The sequence below is a fragment of the Chlorocebus sabaeus genome, chromosome 21 (genome assembly GCF_047675955.1).
Source record: "Chlorocebus sabaeus isolate Y175 chromosome 21, mChlSab1.0.hap1, whole genome shotgun sequence".
Taxonomy (NCBI): domain Eukaryota; kingdom Metazoa; phylum Chordata; class Mammalia; order Primates; family Cercopithecidae; genus Chlorocebus; species Chlorocebus sabaeus.
Window position 1 is genome coordinate 57,327,627 of NC_132924.1, and position 13,755 is coordinate 57,341,381.

General features: G+C 37.9%; 1 protein-coding gene across 1 annotated transcript in view; it reads right to left on the reverse strand.

Annotated features, from left to right (window-relative positions):
• The window catches only part of ASB4 (ankyrin repeat and SOCS box containing 4), a 54,088-nt gene that overhangs the window by 17,604 nt on the left and 22,729 nt on the right, over nt 1-13,755 (reverse strand). The gene's annotated exons all lie outside the window — the stretch shown is intronic.

Below are 13,755 nucleotides of genomic sequence, written 5' to 3' on the forward strand. Positions count from 1 at the left end.
AATGGGAGGACCAACTCAGATAAGTGCTTCCCAACCCTTCCAGACACTTCCTATGCTGCAGTGCATGCCATAGAAAGCAACATCTACCTTCACACATAATCTTTTAAAAATAAATATAATGCCCTGGCTAACATGTAGAGGAAAACTTATGATTGTTACAAATATAATAAATAAACTATAGTGATGTAGTGTGAAATTCAATATGTTAATATTTAGGAAAGATTATCCTAAGTGATATAATGAAATATGATTTTCTCGAACCCATGCATAGAATCCAAACAGCTACATATTCAAACTGATAGAGGTGTTTTATATTGTAATTCAAACACCACGAGCATCATTGCCATCATGAATGGTATTCTAAAATGAGAAAAATTATTGGTAAAGTTCTGAATAAATCAAAGTTCAGCCTTACCTTGATTTATACCATAGCTGCATCTCTAGAAACCTCTATAGTTATTTAAAAATTCAAAATTATTTTGTGTTTATATATAAAAGAGAGAAGTCTACTGTGTTACTGCATCTAAATATCTATGATTACATCAGCACTAAATCTAAGTCTTTAATGAATTATGAAATAGTCAAACACAGGGGAAATTCCAGAAAATATTGACACCTGTATACCATACCCATATTTGACTGAATTTAATTATTGCCATATTTGCTGTAGTTCTCTTTTGTCCTATGAATTTTACAGAAAGCCCTAGCCCTTTTCTTTCTTCTCTCCTCCCATGTTTCTTTTCCTCCACAGAGATTACTACTGTTCTAAAATTGATGCTTGTCATTGCTTGGTAAATTTTTGTTCTTTTTACTATTTGTATGTGTATCCATTTAAAAAATATACTATTATTTTGTGTTTTAAAAAACTACATACATTGTGTCTCACTTTTGCAACCAGTTTTTATCCATCACGATATATCTTTGAATAGAGAACTGGTTTTTTTTTTTTTATTTCAACTGCTGAACAGAATTCCCTTGTATAAACCATAGTTTAGCTATTCCTTTACGAAGGATGGTAAAGTTGTTTTAGCTTTTTCCCAATAATAAGTATCTTTCAAATTGGGCAGTAGTTACTTGAGAGGAAGAAATAGAATTACCGGGAAGCAATGTATGAACATTTTCAACCATATTAAATTATATTCATCAGTGTATATATCAATGTGTATGTCCATCAGTAGAGTTTAAAGGTTCAAAATCATTTCAGACATTTGATACTCTCAAACTTCTTAGTGCTTGCCAATTAAATGGTATTTTGATTTAATTTGCATTCTCCTGATTACCAGTAAAGTATATTCTTATATGTATACAGGCCACAGAATCTCACTTGTAAGAATTGTCTCTTCATAGCTTCTACCCATTTTTCATTGGGTTGTGCTTTTCTTATTTATTTTTCATAATAAAGGTCATATTCAAAAAGGAAACATTTCTTTATGTATTGAAAACATAATCAGAATATATAAAGATCTACTATGAAGGAAATGATAAAATTGTTATTGAAGGCAAAAGACAATAAATGGAAAGTTTTACTAAGTTCATAAATAGACTCATTATTGTAAAGATGGCAATTCTTTCAGAATTAGTCTATAAATTCAATGCAATTTGAACATTTTCCCCCACAAAATTTGCAGGGTAAAGAGCAAAAACAACATACCAATTTTGGGAAAGTGAAGTAAAAAGAATGAGAAAGAAATTTTTTTAAATTAAAAAAGAATAAGATGGAAAGAAAAGACAGTGAATAAGGGTACTTACCCCACCAAATATCAAAGCAAACTAATTAAAATACTGTGGTGCTGATGCATAAAGAGAAAACTAGACCAATGAAATAGAATGTAAAGCCTAGAAACAGACCTACCTACAGAAAACATTTGTAATGACAGGTGTGGCAGTGGATAAATAATGGACTCTTAATACAGGTATTGGAATCAAAGACAAACAAAGTTGTAAAAGCACAGATTTCATCTCTAGTGTGTGTGGATGGGAATGGGGGGTGGGGAGTGGGAGTGCATGTTTAATTTCAGATAAATTAAAAGTAAATGAAAAGCTAAATAATAAGCTTCTAAGATAAAGATATAGAAGTAGGGATTGGAAGAGAATGAGCAATACTCTGTATTCAGTCACTATGTTTCCAGAATACCCTCTCAGCTTATTTACTTTTGATGGGTGCATTTTTAGCCAAGTCTTCTATTAGATCTGAAACAACAGAGCATTATTTTTCTTTCATTCTTCCACCAGTTGAGCTTGTTTGAATACTTTCCAATAAACCTGAGTTTGTAGACAGAGTGTTAATTGTTTTCATTTTGTTCAGTCTCTTAGCTGGCTGGAAGAGGTGAAGAGATCAGCCGAACAGCTGTTAATGGTATATTTTGTTTCTGCTCCCTTTGTCCATAACTTCCTTAAAGATCCTGCAGTGCAGTACCCACCACCGTGTCAGAGGCACATGTGCCCCTGTTGGGGGACATTCTCAAAATTCAGAATTCAAATTATTCCTTAACTCAGGGCTATAGCATGTTATTGAATATAATGTCCCAGCACTGAAATGTAATATTTTATTAAAGGTTTTTCTGGGTTTAGATGTTTTCATTAATTTTACCAAAACTGAACCTACCCATTTCATCTCTAAACAAAGGCATGTTTCTTAGATGAAGATTTTTTTTCTTCTACTCTGTTTTGATACATTGTTCATATTCAAAAAGAAAACAGTTCTTTATGTATTGAAAACTATAAAACCATTTTTGCTTAAAATATTCACCACCCACCAATTATCAAGTAAGTTATAGTCAATGAAAAAAAAATCCCCTCTCACAATTTTTAACTCCAGTCCTCAAATGCATGACTTAAAACATAATAAATCACTAATGCCTGCCTTTTTAACATCACCTTAAAAAATTACACTTTTCTTAGAAAAGGGATTAAGACAAATCAGAAAGACCATGGAGAAAATATTATCATGGTTTATTAGTAAGGATTTGAGAAGGAATTTGGTTCCATTTACTATAACTTCAGGTAGAAGTTCAGAATGTTTGTTAGTTGTTTATTTTATCTGAGATGTTTGATCCTTGTTGGTTTACACTTGTTCTCATCACCTTGATCTGCACCTGCCTCAGTACAAAACCCTGCTGGGCTGGTATAGGCTTCTGTGCAAATAAAGAACAGCACATTTGTCCTGCATTCTTTTATGAAAATATTAATTGTGTCTGCTATTTTTTGAGCACTCACCAAGAGTTTTACATATATCATCTCGCTTATTTTTCATAGCACGAATTATTTAGAAACATCTATTATTCAAAGGTTAGATCCCTTTTATTCTATTCAGGACTTTTCATTTTCTGTGTGTTCTGGGATTATTTCTCAAGTCTGCTTCTTTTTCAAGGATGCAATTTTGTACAGTGTCGAGTATGTTATGAACTGTCACCAAAGCATATTTTCAGTTGGCTGCTTTGTTCTAGTTTCAATTTTGCCCTTTCAGTCTACATTCTATGGCAAATATATTCTGTTGTGTCTTCCATAGTCTTGTCTCAAATGAAATCTTAAATGAAATACTATTTTCCTTAAGTTCTCATTTATCTAATACTCATATTCTCTAGAGCCTGGGGTTGAGAACTACCTTCTTCTAGAGCAACAGGAACCATTAATTCCTCACCTGTGCACCTCATTCTTTAAGATTTATGTCATCCAGTGAAATTACCCTTTATTTCTTCTTATCTATAATCTTACTAACTCCCAGTGACTCTCCCATTTTCCCTGAAGGCATAGGTATCTGGCTCAAGTCTTCCTTTTATCTCTGTCCTGATGTCACCCTCAGAAACCTTTATGGATGCCCATTCAGCACACTTGCACTCACAATTCTAAACCTTCTGGGGCAAACTGTATGGCAATGATAAAAAATCTCATTGGTCATTCCTGCAGTGGACTCCCTGTTAAAGATTTGTACATCATCTTGTTGGACTCAGTTTGAGTTAGTGGTTCCAGTTGCCCAGTTTCATCTCTATCTTACCCTTATTTAGGTATCTAGGTCATTCGACTCTTTCTTGAGTGCCAGTATAGTTTATTTTTTTTCCTTAGGTTAGGATTTAACCAGAATAAACTTAATTATGCTGTTGTAAAGACACTCATATTTCAGTGGCTTAGAGCAACAGAGGTTTATTTCTCACTGTCACATAGTGCACGGCAGTTCCAAGGGGCAATTCAGAATCAAGGCCCTCCATTTGATTTCTCAGGGCTCTGAGCTGCCTCAGTCTTATGGCTTCACCATCTCTACCTGAGGCTTGCCCCACTGTCACAATACCATAGGGAGAAGAAGGCTTTAAAAATCCCTCATGGACTTTTCATTGTCTAAGCCTGGAAGCCACTCTCATTTCTTTTGTTCACATGTCATTAGCTAGAAGAGACATACGCCTGCTGAACTTCAAGGGGACTAGAAATTGTGGTCTGCCATGAGCCTGGAGTGGAAGATAACTAGATATTGGTGATAGTTATTTCTACCATAGCTGAATTGAGTTTCTGTGGGTTTTGGTAAAACAAACAAAAAATGCTGACTAATTCAGCATCTTTACCTTCTCTTTATATTTTAGGGTAAGTGAGATCTCTCCTCCAATTTAAGACTAACACTTTCCTCTTTGCAATGGATCATACACCCAGAAGTACAATGTTGCTCTACAAGTAATTTCTCTGTATTATTTACCCAACATCTTCACTTACATGGATGGACTCTTTGCCCTCATTTTCTAAGCATGCTTAAGCTTTCGCAACTCTTTTCTCTCTTTTAGCTAACCTCCAATTTCTTTCTGTTGCTTTTTGTTTGAAATCCTGGAAAGGGCAGTCTCTGTTTTCTGCATCCACTGTCTCACCATCCATACACTCCTCAGTTCAACAAACCCTGCCTCTGTCCCCACATTCCACTGGAACTGTTCAGACGAAGATCACTAGTGGCATGTAGTTGATTATCTATATTTTTCAACCTTCCAGTTACCACACTTCTCTACTACATCTAATGGTATTGATGACTCATTTCTTGAAATTCTTTTCTGTTTTTTTTTTTTTTTTCAGTTTTCTTGGGTGTGTTTTCTTCTCCCTCTCTGAAAACAAAATCCGAGATGATTTTTCTGTTATTTCTTTCTTCCCACTCCTTAAATTTTTGCTTCACTTTGGGTGTCATCATTTTCTCCTTGCACTTCCTATTATGCACAACTTCCTTGAGCAATCAAAACTACAATTTTCTCTTTATCTGTGAAGACAGCTCCCCAAATTCTATCATCATATGTATAATAAAAGACTTGTGTCTAGAATACATAAAGAGCTATTAAAACTAGACCTGGCATGGTGGCTCATGTCTGTAGTCCCAGCATTTGGGGAGTCTGAGGCAGGAGGATCACCTGAGCCCAGGAATTTGAGGTTAGAGTGAGCTATGATGGCTCCACTGCACCTCAGCCTGGGCAACAGTGAGAACCTGTCTCCAACAATAACAACAAAAAATACAACTATTACAACTCAATAGAAAAAGCCAAATAACCCAATTTAAAAATGGACAAAGTATATAAACAGACATTTCTACAAGAACAAACCACGCAAATGATCATTAATGCAGGGATAGGAAACACCTTCATTCTGGACATGGAAAGCTTGAGAGGATAACTAAACATCCAGTGGAGACAGATTATATACAGTTGGATAGATGAGTCTGGAGTTCAGAGCAGAGGCTCAAGCCAGAGATACCAAGCTGGAAGTGAACACCATTTGATGACATTTGAAGTCATAGGAGCAGATGGGATCACACAGGTTTGAGTTCAGATGGAGAAAAGGGCCTCTTAGACTGAGCCTAGGACATGCAAACATTTAAACATAGAAAAGAGTAACGGATCCGGCAAATAAGACTGAACAAACACCAGTGAAGGAATAGGAAAACAGCTCGGCTTTATAAATGCTTATTAAACCAAACTATTTGACACTTGGTCTGTTCTCATAATGAGTTTCTTCTTCTTTAACAGCTACTTGTATTTTTTAAGCCATATTGAAAACAGGAAGCAAATATCACAAACTATTTCCCCTGTCTCCTGAAGCAAATCTTTTTCATATCAAAGCTTATCTGCCAGCTCCTCAGAATATTGCTTCTCATCCTTTGGGAGACACATTTTTTTCATTGAACCCATGTTTATTTATCATTTTGTTTATTTTTAATTTACTCAACCTTAAAGAAAAGATATCTTCCTAGACGTGCTGTTGGAGAATAACCAAGATGCAGACACTGAGCTCAGTCACCCTGCATTTATTTTATTTTTTATCTTTTTAATTCCAAAAAACTATTGATTAAAATTTTGCAAAGTAACCATAGATAAGACTGAATAACTCAGACTTTGGAATATGTACCATTACTATATTATTTTGCACTAATCTGTTGAGCTCATGAAATCAGACCATATATTACCATTGGAGAGATGTTTTCAATGAAGGAAATTAATGCTGCTATTATCATTCAACTGAAAAAGAGGTTAATCCTGAGGAAGATTGATTTTTTTCAGAGGGTACAAGTTTGGATAAAGTGATAAGGACTTCTTCCCCTACTCAGGGACAAAATTCTGTCTGTTCTGGACTCAAAGGCAAGAGGAGGCCTGGACCAGCCCTAGGGGTAGAGGTGAATGGCCCTGGCTCATGGAGGTGGACTGGAGTGAAACAGGGAGATGATATGGCATGAAGGAGAGTGGTACCAATGGGGCATTGGGTTATCAGAAGCCAATTGTATGAGAAGGAATTCGTCAAGCAATTTTTGAGTGGCAGTAACAGCAGCAAAAGCAAGGGTGATGATGCCCATCTCTGGAGCAGCCAGCATCTTTGATAACAAGAAAGGAGTCCTTTAGTCCAGGGGGAATACCAGGGTTTATTCTACAACCAGTGCCTTACAGAAAGAGCAACTGCAGCCAGGACAGTGGCTCATGCCTGTAGTCCCAGCACTTTGGGAGGCCAAGGTTGGGGGGATCACAAGGTCAAGAGATTGATATCATCCTGTCCAACACGGTGAAACTCCATCTCTACGAAAAATACAAAAATTAGCTGGGCTTGGTGGCACATGCCTATAGTCCCAGCTACTCAGAAGGCTGAGGCAGAAGAATTGCTTGAACACAGGATGCGGAGGTTGCAGTGAGCCGAGATCGCACCACTGCACTCCAGCCTGGTGACAGAATGAGACTCTGTCGAAAGGAAGAAAGAAAGAGAAAAAGAAGAGAGAGAGAGAGATAGAGAGAGAGAGAAAGAAAGAAAGAGAGAGAGAGAAAGAAAGAAAGAAAGAAGGAAAGAAAGAAAGAAAGAAAGAAAGAAAGAAAGAAAGAAAGAAAGAAAGAAAGAAAGAAAGAAAGAAAGAAAGAAAGAAAGAAAGAAGAAAGAAAGAGAAAGGAAGGAAGGAAGGAAGGAAGGAAGGAAGGAAGGAAGGAAGGAAGGAAGGAAGGAAGGAAGGAAGGAAGGAGGGAAAGAAGGAAGGAAGGAAGGAAGGAAGGAGGAAGGAAGGAAAAGAAAAAAGAAAGGAAGAACAATTACTTGGACAGCGGTTGTCTCTGCTGGGAATTCATATCAGGAAGGAGTACCTTGAAGAAACAACATTCCCTGCTAACACAGTATGTGGAGGACCACAGCTGTTAAACACAGAGGTACCTAGGTGTGATACCGTCTACTTCACCAGCTGGTGAAACTAGGGCTATGGCTATATAAAGGTTTAAGAACAGCCCCTTAGATGAATGGAAGAGGGAAGTTTTTTTTCTCCAGCTCCCTTTGCATTTCTGCCTTTATTTCAGTCCATCGTCTCCTTAGGTCTCATAGAGGCCAAGTCCCCTGCACACTTTGGATGGAATTAAGCAAAAGCCTTCACAATTTTTGTCTGTTTCTTGCAGAAAGACCATTTCAGAATTATCTTCCCCTGCATAGTCAGGGTAAGGCTCCCTCTTTGCTGGGCCGGAATATTTTCATGGACTCCAGGTTGCGCTTCTTTGTACCGTCTTCATCACTGAGAAGTGGGTAAGACATGCAGTGACTAATCATCTGAGAGTGTCTCTTCGAATACCTGACAGGTTGCATGCCTGTCAGAATGATGAATTTAAGGGGAGGGAGAATTTGTGTACCCTGAAGCCAGACACTGAACATGTCAGTCAGCCTCTTCCTCTAACTCTTGGGGGTGTTGTCTGTCCATTTTGTTTAAGAGGGACATCCAAATTAATTCCCTTTTATGATGTAATTAATAGAAATTTCACCATTCTTTGGTTTATAGTTTGTTCATATATTTAGTTTACATAGCTATTGCTAAAGGGCTTTGTTTGGTAAGTTTTTCTGTATTTTTATAGATGATTTAATAGTAGGCAAGGAGCGGTGTATTAGAGGTGTATATGGTCTGTGCTAATCTAGGATTGTACTGTGGCAAAGTGACAGTAACGGTGAGACAGTAATTCAAGTAATCAACAAGGAAGTCCAGCCTGAGTGGAGAAAGAAATGAAATTAAGAGAGGGTGAGAGACCTGTATACAAAAAGGGGCAAGGAACTGGAGTCATGAAGACATTAAAGAATTGGTGCGGTGTAACTGAGAAAGAATGATGGAAAGATAAGAAGAGAAAATACTGGAGCGACATAAAAGGGCCAAGGATGAGATCATGTGAGTGGACAGCTGACCTGGAGTGAAATGCAGGTTGTTAGAATTGTGGAGGTCCAGGAGTTGTGAGGGTGATTTTGGACTGGTAATTTACGTCAGCATCAAAATCCTTTGTGGATGATGGCAGAATTAAAGAAATGAACCAGAACTGAGAGACAGATGACCAAGTCCCCAAAAGGAAGTCACTCACATTATAGCAGATAGTAATGCCTAGGATGCCTAGGGTGCCTAGGATGGGTAGGTGAGAGTCCTAGCTTCTTATTGCTTCTGTCACAAGTTACCACAAACCTGGGCAGCTGAAAACAACACAAATTGATTATTTATAGTTATGCAGGTCAGAAGTCTGACACAAGTCTCAGTGGATGTAATGGCTAATTTTATGTATCAACTTGACTGGGCCATGCTGCTTAGCTATTTGATCAAACAATATTCTGGATGTTTCTGTGATGCTGTTTTTCTGGATGAGATTCACATGTAAATCAGCAAACTTTGAGTTAAAAACAGATTGTTCTCCTTAATGTGGGTGGGCCTCATCCACTCAGTTGAAAGTCTTAGTAGAACAAAGACTGACCTCTCATAAGCAAGGAAGGGCTCTGGCAACAGACTGTATCTCTTCCCTAGCTCTCCAGCCTACTGGTCTTCTCTTCAGATTTCAGACTTGTACCTTCACACTGCATGAGCCAATTCCTTAAAATAAATCATTCCCTCTCTGAACATACACACACACACACACACACACACACACATACACATACATTCTATTGGCTTGATTTCTTAAAAAAAAAAAAAAAAAAAAAAAAAAAGCCCTGACAGTGGGCTAAGATCGAGGTCAAACAGAATATATAGAGGAGTCTATTTCCTCACCTTTTCCAGCTTCTAGAGGCTTCCCACACTTCGTGACCATGATCTCCTTCCTCCTTCTTCAAAGCTAACAATGGTGGGTAGAATCCCTTACACATCCTATCTCTCTGACTCTCCTTCTATAGTCACATTTCCTCTAACTATAGCCAAAAAAGGTCCTCTGATTTTGAAGAGACAGGACCAACATGGATAATCCAAGATAATCTCCCCATCTCAAAGTTATTAATTTAATCACATCCGCAAAGTGCTTTTTTGCCATATAAAGTAACATATAATCATAGGCCCCAGGGATACGGACTTACACATCTTTGGGGGTCATTTTTTCTGCCTAACACAGTGATAGAATCTGCCCTCAGAAGAGAAGCTGGAAAGAAGACTGATGTACACAGGGCTAAATGGAGTTCTTGCTGCACCAAATATGAGTTCCCCTTCTAGCTACAGGCCCTAATTTCATTCTTCTAAGCCAGCATTACCCAAAGTGTGCTTTGTGGCATATTAGTATTGCAAGATGCATTAAAAATAAAAGCGCTGTGGTTAAATAAATGTGTAGATTCTATGTACCTTTGTATCTTTGCAATTCACATTAGCATATGAAGGATTCTGAGAAGTTTATGATGAGGAATTCTGCCCCGTTTAACATGGGTTTTCCAGGACTTATTTTTCCAGGGAATTCTCTTTTTGAAACACCTATTAACAGCTCCAGAATCATTGCTTAATACAGTGGACTTTGGGAAATGCATTTCTAGACAACACAAAGATACTTTCACAGGTCCAGGGATGGGGGAAAAGAGCCTTACATAATCCATAAAACCTTGCTGGAGTTCCCTAGAAACAACTTGAATTATCCATAGCCCCATTTAGTAGGTGAGGGATAAGATTCAAAGAAGTTAAATTTTGCCCTCATGAATGGAAGAGTCAAGGTCTGAACCCAGTCTGTCTTACTCCAGAACCTTCAGTTTTAAGCACTGTACTTGAGTTCCTTTTTTCATATTAAGCCATGTCCAAGCCTCCTAACCAGTCCTTGGTTGAACACCACCCCTGGTCTAATAGGCTACAGCATGGAAGGATCAAGTGGTACAGAAGATAGCACCTGTGCTTCCCCTTCATCAGGGGCTGTGAGCAAGGCAGTTACAGAAGAAGCTGAGGGAGTGGCAGGTTTGCTGAAGGACATATACAGTCTACAGTGGAGATGAGATTCACAGAATAAGGCAACAACAGCAAAATCCCCCAACGCAGTCCGAAGACTTAAGTTACATTACCAGCGGGACTCTAAGTAGCAAAGGGAAGGCAGCACCACCTAGTGGACAAAACGAGAGCTCTGCAGTGAGGTCACTGCGGTCAAAACTTGATTTCACTATTAAGCAATTTGTCTCAAGCTCAGTGTTTTAATCCCCAAATTAGGATAACAGTCTTAACATCATAGGATAGTTGTGAGGATTAGTGAAAGCATAGACAAAGTGTCAAGCGTGCAAAATAAATGCCATATCTGGCTGTTGTTATTATTATCTTTTCTTTTCTTTTCTTTTTTTGAGACGGAGTTTTGCTCTTGTTGCCCAGGCTGGAGCGCAATGGCGCAATCTCGGTTCACGGCAACCTCGGCCTCCCGGGTTCAAGCGATTCTCCTGCCTCAGCCTCCCTAGAAGCTGTGATTACAGGGTTATTATTAATTATTAAGTCCAAGCCGATCTTTCTTCATGGCTCTTCCTCCTGGCCCCACCCAGGTTAATTCAACTATGCTTGCAAGAAGTGCGTGTACTTCCTACTCTTACCACCCAGGGCTTTGGTTGGTGTGGCCCTCTTAATTGAAGAGTGTTGCTGAGGGCTGCCAGAATTCTGAGGCCGCAAGAAAACAAAGCAAAAGGGGCTGGAGTGATTTGCTTTCAGCAGACTCCCTAACTGGGCCTTCCCTGCAGCGTTCACTTCTTTGTAGCTCTTGGTGGGGGCTGGCTGCCAGCAAAATGTTTTGTCTTGAAAAAGAGAGGGGTCCACCGTTATTCTGTCTCCATTAGCTTTCTAATTAGTAAAAACTTCAAGAAGCTGGCATGTGCTTGATTCTTAGCATCCAATTCTGAGCTTTCATCATTTCCCCTATTTGTATGTTTTCTTGGTTAGCTTAATGGAAAAACCTTCTAAAATTGTTTAGATTATCTTCTATAAGTTATTACTTACAGAGATGACAAAGAAAACACTTGCATTTCTGTTTTTAAGTCTGATATCTTTTGCTAAATGGTTATTTTAAATGTTCAGAAGATAATAAGATCCAGGCTCCCCTAAGTAAGAAACAAATTAAAGAAAAAGTGCTGATAGAAAATAAATAAAGAAGTACAGGCCCAAGGAAATTTCATCCTTTAATTTCCGGTTTCAGATGCTTCCAGTTATAAAACAAAGATAATACACCCAGACTGAAAACTCAGAACAGAAGACACATACGGTTTTTGATTGTAGAGTTTAAAGGGAGTCGGTCAGAGAAGGAAACCTATAATGCTAACAGGTGGGAAAGAAGGCTGTGATTACTACTTCTCCTCTGAAAATGCACTTGGGAATCACCTGGCTGCAGTAAGCAACCCAAACTTGAAAAAAATTGACCTAAAATTGTCGTATAGGTGAGACCAAAACAATTAGTGTTTGGAGAAAAAAAGAAAAATGCTAACATCTAAGGTTAGTGACAGGGATATCTAACATACACCTAGTTATTTCTATTATTTTAAACCTTGCTATATTACATTGTTGGAGGTAGAAATTAGAAATTGATCAAAGTGTTGCTTTTAATTAAAGAGTTTAATTTTAAGGAAAATGAATTAATGGATTTTCAATATATCTTTTTCAACCACTTATCTACACCTTTGTTGGAGCAAGTCCAGAAACCAAAATAAAGGCATGATACTTAAAAGGAAAGGATCAGTTTCTGTGCTGAGAGTGTGCTTTGCAACTCCAATTCTTCATGTGAGAAAACGATAGAATGGGGATAAACAATTGCCTTGGTGGGACTCATTTCAGAAGACACATCGACAGTTTTTCATGTCTTTTAATTAAACACACTTCGAATATACCCAGCTGCCTTTTTTATTTTTTTTAAGAAAAGCCTTTTAAAAATCTTAGGATAGTTAATTTTTTTAAGCTAATAGAATTCTGATATAGCATTTAAGTTTCTCTTTTAGATAGTGTCAGCTTAGCACAGTCTTTTCTCCTAATTTTTTAATTAGCCAAATGTCCCAGAAGGATAAGCATTATACAATTTCCAGCACGACACAGTGGGAGCATCACAGACCGAAAACAAATAAAATTTGATCGGCTCGAATCTGACAAGCTTTGTGAACTGAGGCCTGATTCAACTTATCTGAGTCTGTGATTCCTCATTTTTCAAATAAGGAGAACAATGTGCAACCTCACATGGTTGTTGCAAGGATTAAATGAAACATTTTATTTTCAAGTACCTGACATAGCCACATCATAGATGCTTAATACACGTTATTTTCCTTTCAATTTTCTCCTTCATATGCATATATACCGGCAACATCAATTTCCTTTATATGTAGCCCCGATGCTGTTAACTTTATTAAGCTAGATTTTCCATTAAGCATTTATCCTTATTCATTAGCTAGGAGGACTGACGCACAAAGATATTAAATTATTTACTCAAGTTTAATGAATGAAATTGAAAACCCTTTTCCTCTGCTTAACATGAATGTGCCCTTTTCAGTATGCAGAGCTTTGTTGCATTTATTCAGAAGCTATTGCTAAGTGCTTAGTTTGGAACATAGGATTAATGAGCCCGGAGACATGGCGTTGGTCACCATGGCAACCAAACTAGCTTTGCTGTGTTCCAAGCTCGAACAACGGATGTGGGATGCTTAACTCTGGCCTGCGGTATATAGCTGGGTGTTCTTTTTCATATGTCTGACTCCCCATTGCTCCTTCCAATTACTCCCTAATTCTTGTGGAAAGATAAATAAAAAGAACACCCCTACTTCTTTAGGGCTTTGCTTTTTCAGCTATACCACCTAATCTCCTTCCCTAATATAATTATCTTCCCATCTGTTTCTTAAGATTTTGGCACCTACCTCACATTACTCCTCTCCTCAAAAATTCCTGACGTTATTCTGGGGGTCTTTAATACTGCATGAATGACTCACCCAATCTCCTGGTCTCCCCGTTTCTGAATTTCATTCCCTTCAGTGACTTCCTTCTACTCTGACTTGATGACTCCAACCCACAGTCAAACCTGGACTGAGTCATTACCTGAAATTTATCTGTCTCCAGAAATCACTGAT